Raw genomic sequence first — 9,907 nt, forward strand, 5'->3', positions numbered from 1 at the left:
ATTATCAACCAATCTCTAACCTACCCTTTCTGGGGAAGGTGATTGAGCACGCAGTGGCAATTCAACTGCAAACCTATTTGGATGAAGGTAGACATCTAGATATTTTTCAGTCAGGCTTCAGGCCAAATCATGGGGTTGAAGTTGCCCTGGTCGCATTGGTCGATGACTTGAGAAGAGCTTTAGATAGAGGAGAATATACCTTCCTCACTCTTCTCGATTTGTCTGCAGCCTTTGATACGGTCGATCATGACATCCTTTTGGATCGTTTAATGACCTTAGGCATTCAAGGAAATGTCCTAAGCTGGTTTCGCTCCTACCTCAGCGGGAGAACTCAGAGAGTAGCACTAGGGGATGAGGTTTCAGAGCCTTGGCCGCTGGACTGTGGCGTGCCACAGGGCTTGATTCTTGCCCCAATGCTTTTTAATGTCTATTTGAGACCGCTGGGTGATTTCATTCGGAGTACTGGCCTAAAATTCCATCAATATGCAGATGATGTTGGCAAAGAAAGAGTGCCTGAATGTATTTTTCCACAGCAGAGTTACAAGGCCAAGAAGCACAGAGTCCGTGCAGATCTCAAGGACAAGTATCCAAGGCAACCAGCTGGCCTTATCTATAAGACTTAGCAGATCTGGCCAGTCGGTGTGGGGGTCGAGCAGTTTGTACAGAGAGAGCTGTGATGTATTGTCAGTAAAGTAACTCTTAAAACTTATTGCTTGACCGGCTCATTCCTTCAACTGGCATCTAGCCTGTCACTATACTGTTCTGCATCCTGGGCATCTGCTTGCGCCAGATCCAACATCCAACAAGTGGTAGCAGAGGATGGTTACCTGGTGCTGATGGTTACCTGGTGCTGAGGATTGCAGAAAAGCGGCAGAGAAAAGCCAGAACTGCAGACCAGCGAGTAAAACAGCAGAGAGACGGAGAAACCGAAAGCTGAGCTGAAAGCTGTGAGAGAGCTGTGGGAAAAAAAAAACCTAACTGAAGGACAGAGGTGAGAAGCTCTAATTACAAAGGCGGTGAACTGTGAAAAGTGAAAGTATGTCTGTTACATTATCGGCCGGGATTCCCTTGGAAAGGCTGACAGGGAAAAATTATGGCACTTGGAAACAGAGAATGCAGGCTTTTCTAGTGAAAGAAGACCTGTGGAAAGCTATCGCAGAAGACCCACCCGCCGGGGTGCCTATTCCAGCAGATTGGAGAAGGCTGGATGAGAGGGCAAAGGCGTTAATTGTTCTTGCTATTGATGATTCTCAATTATTGCACGTGCGTGATGCAACAATGGCAAAGGAAACCTGGGAAACTTTAAGAAATATTCATGTGAAAAAGACTGCCAGTTCTAAAATATATCTTGCCAGAAGATTGTATCAGATGCGCTTATCTGGAGATACAACCATGTCACAGCATTTGTTGGAAATAAACAGACTGTTTACTGAGTTGTCAGAACGTGAAATTGAACATTCTCAAACACAAAAAGTGTATATCACATTATCTTCACTAGATTCAAGTTATGATAGTCTGGTGAGCTCTTTGGAAGCAATGGACGATGCAAATCTCAATATGGATTATATAGAAGGCAAACTTTTACAAGAATTTCAAAGAAGGCAAGAAATGGCAAAGCAAGAAAGGACTGAGTCTAAACACAACTTAGGAAAGCTGAACAACAAAGCAGCACAAGAGAGACTGTATGGACAAAAAGCATGTTACTTTTGTGGTTCCAAGCAACATCTTCAAAGGAATTGTGAAGCAAGAAGAAGAGGAAGAGGAAGAAAACCATGTGTACAGGTGATCTATGCTAGTAAGAATAAGCAATGTATTAACAATGAGCAGGGAAATAACTGTAAAGATTTATGGGCAATTGACAGTGGGGCAACAAATAGTATAATCAAAGATAAATCTATGTTTCATACATTTTGTGACATAGAGGATCATGTAATAATGGGTGATGGATCTAAGAAACAGATCAAAAGTAGGGGTACAGTGAAATTAGCAGGTTTTAATACGATTATGACAGATGTGCTGTTTATTCCAGATGTTGAAAGTAACATAATGTCAGTTTCTAAACTTAATGGAATGGGGTTCAATGTGTTGTTTCAAAGGGGCTCATGTCAAGTCATGAAAGGGAACAAAATATTCATGAAAGGGATAGTAAAGAACTCATTGTTCTACCTACACTTGAAACAAACAAATCATGTGCTTATGTGTGCCAATGAGAAACCCCACAATAATTGTGTACATTTATGGCACAGAAAATTGGGACATATAGGATATCAAAATGTGGTGAAAGCAACTGAAAATAGTAAAGATGTGACATTAAGAAATTGTGGTAAATATGTAGCCTGTAACGTGTGTCAGCAAACCAAAGCAATTGTGTCAGCAAGAAACACTGAAGCCAAGTCTAGTACAAATGCACCCACAGTACATGACAGAGAAACAGGGGTAAAAGAATACCTTGGTAAAAGTGACAAGCAAATGTTGAGATGTTCTGGAAGGGCAAATGTGAGTGTGCTGCCTGACAGATTTAGGATTGCCACAGTAAAGGGGATTGAAGCACAAACACACAGGGTAATGGATGCTGACACATTATACTTGGAGTGTGTAAAACCCAAAGAGATAAACTGATGATGTTTGTAAAACCTCTGAAAAATAAAGGAACAAAGAAATGTAGAAGTACACTGAACTGAACATGTAAACTGAAAAAAAAAAGATGATGTATCATGTGGAAGAAAATGATATAAGTAAATGCAGAAATGAATGTAATAAAAATAATGAAACAGAACTGATGTTAATGTAAACAGGATAATATATCATGCAAGAAATGTAAATGTAATGATAAATGGAAGCAAAAATGTGAACAAATGTAAAAGGTGCTGCTTATGGAAAAATAGGTGGGGGGTGTTGGCAAAGAAAGAGTGCCTGAATGTATTTTTCCACAGCAGAGTTACAAGGCCAAGAAGCACAGAGTCCGTGCAGATCTCAAGGACAAGTATCCAAGGCAACCAGCTGGCCTTATCTATAAGACTTAGCAGATCTGGCCAGTCGGTGTGGGGGTCGAGGAGTTTGTACAGAGAGAGCTGTGATGTATTGTCAGTAAAGTAACTCTTAAAACTTATTGCTTGTCCGGCTCATTCCTTCAACTGGCATCTAGCCTGTCACTATACTGTTCTGCATCCTGGGCATCTGCTTGAGCCAGATCCAACATCCAACAGATGACACCAGGATCTACTTGTCTTTTAAATCCTCTCCACAGGCTGCTGTAACTCAATTGTCCAAAGGGCTGGAGTTAGTAGGGGAATGGATGTCTAGGAATAAATTGAGATTAAATCCTGAAAAAACTGAAATCCTCCTGGTAGGCGATCAGACGAATTTAGGGATAACTCATGTGACTTTTAATCAAGTCTCTATACCCTTGAGTAACCAAGTCCGTAGTCTAGGTGTTATTTTGGACTCTCAGTTGACGATGGAGGCTCAGATAGCGGCCGTAAGTCAGACCGCTCTTTATCATCTGTCCCTTATTCGTAAAATCTGTCCATTCCTCCCTAGGCATCTTCTACCGACGGTTGTTAGTGCCTTGGTTCTTTCACGCCTGAACTATTGCAATGCTTTGAGATCTGTGCGTAAACTTCAACTTGTCCAGAATGCGGCAGCACGACTCATTAAGGGTTGCCATTGGAGAGAACATATCACTCCAATCCTTCGGGAACTACATTGGCTCCCGATAGTGTCAAGGGTGAAGTTCAAAATACTGGTTATAACCTTTAAGTCTTTTTCTGATGCTGGTCCGATTTACTTGAAGAATAAACTTTCTCTTCTCGGAGAAGGTGGTCGTACCAGATCTTCAGCAGCTAGATCTCTCTTGGTTCCCTCAATTAGAGTGGCTAAACTAGCCGGCACTAGGTCTAAAGCTTTTTCTATTGCGGCCCCTACTTTGGAATACCCTGCCAGTGGCCATTCGCCTAGCTCCATCACTTTTGTGTTTTCGGAAGCAGCTGAAAACCTGGCTTTTTGATTAAGTTGGTGGGGATATTCTGTTATAGCCATTCAGTGTAGGCTGTGGACTGGCTGTCATAATTTCATTCTGATTTTTATGTTGTTTTTGTTTTACTTATATGCTGTAATTTGTTTTAGTATGCTGTAATTTGTATTTTGATATGTATTTTATTGTACGTCGCCTAGAGTGACAGGTCTTACCTGCCAGATAGGCGTCTAATAAATTTTAGATAATAATAATAATAATAACAACAATAATAAAAATATAATAATATGCTACAAAAATGCTGTTTGTGGTGTTGAGATAAAAAAGGGATCTGGACATACTTCAGTGTTCGACAACAACATTACCATGCAACTGATCAGTAAGGGATGATGGGGGGAGAAAATCCAGCCATTACTGAATATAACCCCACCCTCAAGTGGTTGAACTGATGCTAATCTAACTCCATAAATACAAGAACTGCCTTGCTGGATCACATATAGCTCCATCTAGTCTAGCATTTTGTTTCTAACTGCAGCCACCCAGATGCATCTGGAAGGTCGCAGAAGGCCATCACCTGCCATGACCAGTCATTCCTGCAATGCCAGATGCTATCTATGGACTACAAGAAAGTGTAACCCTGATGTTTCATTACGTACATTAGAAAAACATCTAGCATAAGCCTGCTGGATCACACCAATGGTCCATCTAGTCCAGCATCCTGTTCTCACAGAACCAACTAGATGCCTATAGGAAGCTCACAAGCAGGACCTAAGTGCAAGAGAGCTCTCCCCTCCTGTGGTTTTCAGCACAGCAACTGGTGTTTGGAAGCATACGGCCTCTGCCTGTGGAGGCTGAACATAGTCATCATAGCTAGTAACCATTAATAGCCTTATCTTCCACAAATTTGTCTAAAATCTTTTAAAGCCATCCAAGTTGGTGCCCATCACTGTTTCCTGTGGGAGCAAATGCCACAGTTTAGCTATGTGCTATGTGAAGTAATTTCTTTTGTCTGCCCTAAACCTTCCACATTCAGCTTCATTGGATGTCCATGAGTTGTAGTGTTATGAGACAGGGAGAAAAAACTTTTCTTTATTCACTTTCTCCATGCCATGCATAATTTTATACACTTCTATCATGTTTTTCTAACAATCCCTACAAGAAAGGAAAAGGACACACTAATTCATTCAGCCAATGTAATGCTCAGCCCTTCAACTCCCATTAGTCACGGGTGGCATGGCCAATGGTCAACACTGATATAGTTGCATTCTAGCAAAAGCTGGAGGGTGCCACTTTGGCTACCCCTCTTTTATAGAAATATAGGAAGGTGCCTTATAGAGCTCAGACTCTTTGCCTGTCTAACTCAGTGTTGCCTACTCTGACTGCCAGCAGGGTCCCAAGAGGCAGGGGTCTTTCCCATTCCCTGTTTACTGGATTATTAGAGATGATGAGGATTGAACCTGGGACCTTCTGCATGCAGAATATGTGCTCTGCCACTGAGCTATGATCCATCCCCATCTTGAGTATGAACTGGCAGCACACCAGCTACCCAAAAATGTACACCACCACCACACATTGTCTTTCAGAGAAAATTCTCACTTACATTTCTGATATCTTATTTTGTTATTTTCTCAACATGTTTTTTTAAATAATGATCACACTCAGATCACATTATTTTTATGCCTTTTCTGCTTACATCCCCCAAAATAATACCTGCAGTAAAATATTTTTCTCTTTCACGTCCAGCTGACAAGCCTGAAACATTATTAGCATCACTGATTAACTTTAAATGCATAATAGAATGAAATGAAGGCACCAAGAAAAGACCATTTCACATGCTGATGCCATTTCAGTCAAGCTTATAAAAGCCAGAGGGGGACAAATACTATCCATAAATATGACATGCAAGATAATATAATCAGCAGACATGTCAGGGCTCAGAAGTGACATATGGAAACTGACAGGAGCTAAAACTGGAGCTGGTGGGCATTACAGATCGATTCACTCTTGAGCAGCAGCTCAGGATAATTGAAATGGACTGCCTTCAAGTCGACCCCAACTTATGGTGACCCTATGAATAGGGTTTTCATGGTAAGTGGTATTCAGAGGTGGTTTACCATTGCCTTCCTCTGAGGCTGAGAGGCAATGACTAGCCCAAGGTCACCCAGTGAGCTTCATGACTGTGTGGGGATTTGAACCCTGGCCTCCCAGGTCATAGTCCAACACCTTAACCACTACACCAGAGCTCTAAAACAGGCTTGGCCACATGCGTGTGAGAGAGTGGTGAGAATGCTAGAAACCTTCTGCAAAAGATTTCTTATGGGGACTTCCTTGTCATCTCTTTGGTTATAATCCTGAAACAAGCCATGTTGCAAATTTGCCCCAGAGAACAACTGTACTGTATTTGATCAAATCTTTTTCTTTCTTTTGTAGATATGTGGTGTGTATGTGTGTGCACATGCACCTTTTCAGGCAGTCTGGTTCATTCCTTCTCCCTTACGTCTTCATCTGACTGGCCCTGAGAAGTGCTGTTTATTGGCAGAAGCATCTTTTTCCTGCTCTTGGTGCACTGCCTCTGCTGCTTTTTAGACCATGACTTACACATGGGAAATCTTGTGGAGCACATTCCTCCAGGGAGTTTGCTTTCTGCTTTGGAATTGAGGGAACTGGGATGAGGGATTTACTGCCATGCAGGATTGACACAGGACTGCAGAGCTGTCCATGGTCACAGCTTTTCATTTGAACTGTGAGCCTTGTTGAGAAACTACCACTCTGAATTCAGGTTCAGAAAAGAGGAATAGATTATTTTCTGCTCCAGGTGCTTCAACTGGAGATCTATCGGAACTGTAAATTCTTCCAGGAAGTTTTACCATGTGAAGCTGCATCCAAATCAGGGATGGAAAGATATGTTAATTTCAGTTATCTCAGTTTCAGGGATGAAAAGATATGTCAATTTCAGTTGTCTCCGTTTCTCATTTTTCCAATCTTAAATTCAGTTCTCCATATTTCTGCAACATTTTCTTTTAAAATGAAAATTCATCATCATTTTAGCATAAATTCCTCCTAATAAACACAGTTTTGTAGGCAGTTTTGACTAATGTACACATTTTTGCAAGCAATTTCTCCATTTTAATGCATTTTTATATGTTATTTTGATGGATATAGCAGAAGCTCATTGTAATGTGGTTCACTGTGCCGTAGATTTGGCTATTCCACCGGGATGGCAGTGTTCCCTGAGAAAAGAACTGTTTTGTTATAATGTGGAATCCCTATAATGCAGGCACATCCTTTGTCCCCCAACCTTATGCTATAAAGAGCTGCTACTGTATATCCAGTTTCATGCACACTTTCCCCAAATATATGCATTTTTGTAAACATTGTTTGGTTGGAGAATTGGATCGCAAACTTCAGATAAGTGCAAATTTCAAAGGATGGCTGTGTTTTGGTTCTCATTTATTATTCATTTATTAGATTTTTACCCTGCCCTTCCTCCCAGAAAGAGCCCAGGGCAGCAAACAACAAGTGATAAAACACTAAAAACATATTTAAAAAATCATAAAAAACCCATCTTTAAAAGAAACATTTTTTAAAAAAAAACCTTTAAACAATTCCAATACAGATGCAGACTATAAGGTCTCTATGTAAAAGGCTTGTTGAAAGAGGAAGGTCCTCAGTAGATGCTGAAAAGTCAACAGAGATGGCACTTATTTGGAAAGTGCAAATTTGATAGATTTGGCTTTAAAGGTGAACTGAATCAAATCCCCCCCATCCCTAACATTAGAAGGAACTTCTTGACAGTAAGAGCAGTTCGGCAATGGAACCGACTGCCTAGGGAGGTGGTGGGATCCCCTTCGCTGGATGTCTTCAAGCAGAGGCTGGACAGCTATCTGTGGGAGATGCTCTAGCTGTGGATTTCCTGCTGTGAGCAGGGGGTTGGACTCGATGGCCTACAAGGCCCCTTCCAACTCTATGATTCTATGATTCTAATCAGGATGCAACTCTTCAGCCAGTGTCGCTTGCAGCAACACTTGTTTAATATAAGCTTCCATCTGGGGGACTGGATAATGTGAAGTAAGTTCTTCTGAAAGCAATTGTTCCTCATACACAAGAAAACATGGCAAGAGGGGCTGCTTTTTCCGTGGAAATGAAAAAGAGGAAGGACTGGAAACACTGGCTTCCTTTTTAATCCCATACACCTTCTATTCCTTATGTATGCATGATACAGTTAATTCAAGCAGCTTATGTCAGCATCACCTATCACCTTTGAGAAAGTCTTAATTCTTATATTACTTCAGTGGACCAACAGTGACTGACCAAAGGGAATTGGGAGGGGTAATCTGGTGGCAATTCTGTGTGATCATTTGAACCTAGTCACTAGGATGGTAGTAAGGCAGGCCACCTAACCCAAGAGTGAGTTCAGCTGTAGTAACAAGCAGGCTATTCCAGAAGGAAACCCCATTGCTCCAGGTCAGACAAGTATGTTAGCTGACGCACTTACATGTGATGTATTGAGGGAAGAGCAGTGTGCCATGCTTTGTGACCTTGTATGGGTGGCAGTAGGAAGTGACTCTGGAACTGACAGCAATGGCAATATCACATTTCTCTTGAAGATTGTGGCATCAGCCAGCATTTGCATCTCCATGATTTTTCAGCTCCCTCATCCCACAAGTAAGAGGACAAGGGGGACAGCTTACCACATGGCGAGTTGGCTCTCCCCCACTCTCCCCCACAATGCTTCATTTGAGCTCATGCTACTTGTTCCTTCCCTCCTACACCTCTACAAAAATCCAAAATCATCTTCTTAACATGAGCTCCTCTAGATGACCTGTTTATTAAGCATTTATCTTGATTTGTTTGCACAAGGCTTATGCAGTTAGAATATGTCCAGGCTTTATTGAGGATTCATTTTGATTTGTTTGAGGGGAAGTTATGCAGCAATGAGCGTTCATCCTGATTTCATTTTGATTTGCTTGTGTTATATATGTTTCTGTCAATAATTTGTTCATTCCACACATTTCAGTGCATTTCATCATCCCCTTCCTAACCACAAAAAGTTTTTTTTTTTTAATGGATTTGTTGTGCTAGGGCGACAGAGCATTTTAGTCCACTTGAATTGCGCAAACCTAAATTTTTGGTAGTTATATACATAGTTATGGTGATGATGAATAAAGACATATTGCTGTGAGGTCTGAGCTTTGGGGCTACATATGTAGGTAAATTACTGCTTTCAAATAATATGTTTTGGCATCAAGTTACTTTGTCTTCATCTGAATCTGAATTCTATGCATAATCATTGCATCTTAGTCAAGCATTTCCTGAGACAAGGAATAGACAACTATTCAGATTTTTACAGTAATTTGATCATATTACATGAAGAAACAGGACTGTTTCTCTCAATAGAAGCTTTTCAAAGCTATGAGGATTAGCTGATAATTACTGTGAAGAGCTTTATTATGCCCAAGACGAAGACTGTGGAAACGTAAATGTGTTCTGAGGTGAATGTTAATGACAATCTTCTTTTTTTGTGTGTGTATGTATCTTCTAGAGAGAAAAGAAAAATGTATGCAAGCAGCCTACTGTGGAAGTGAGTGAGCTCCATCCAGCCGTGATTGACAAGACCCTTGGAAAACACATTACACCAGTCACCTTGAAATCGACCATCAAAAGTAATCCTCTGTACAATGATGTCTTCACTGATGATAGCTGGGAGGAAAGGAAAAACAACCCATCCTGGACTGTTCAGGACTATGACAGTCATTCCTTAAACTCAAGCCTGGCTGACTATCTAAAGGTACAATTCCACAAAACCAAACCTGCCTGAAGGAAACTACCAAGGTCAATGATGTGGTGCCCATAGACACACATGTACCCATAGAGGCCTTTCCTGGCATCCACAAGTCCCTTCCCTCTGCCTCTTCCTTTGCTGAAATTAGGCTT

The sequence above is a fragment of the Rhineura floridana genome, chromosome 1 (assembly GCF_030035675.1).
Source record: "Rhineura floridana isolate rRhiFlo1 chromosome 1, rRhiFlo1.hap2, whole genome shotgun sequence".
Lineage (NCBI taxonomy): Eukaryota > Metazoa > Chordata > Lepidosauria > Squamata > Rhineuridae > Rhineura > Rhineura floridana.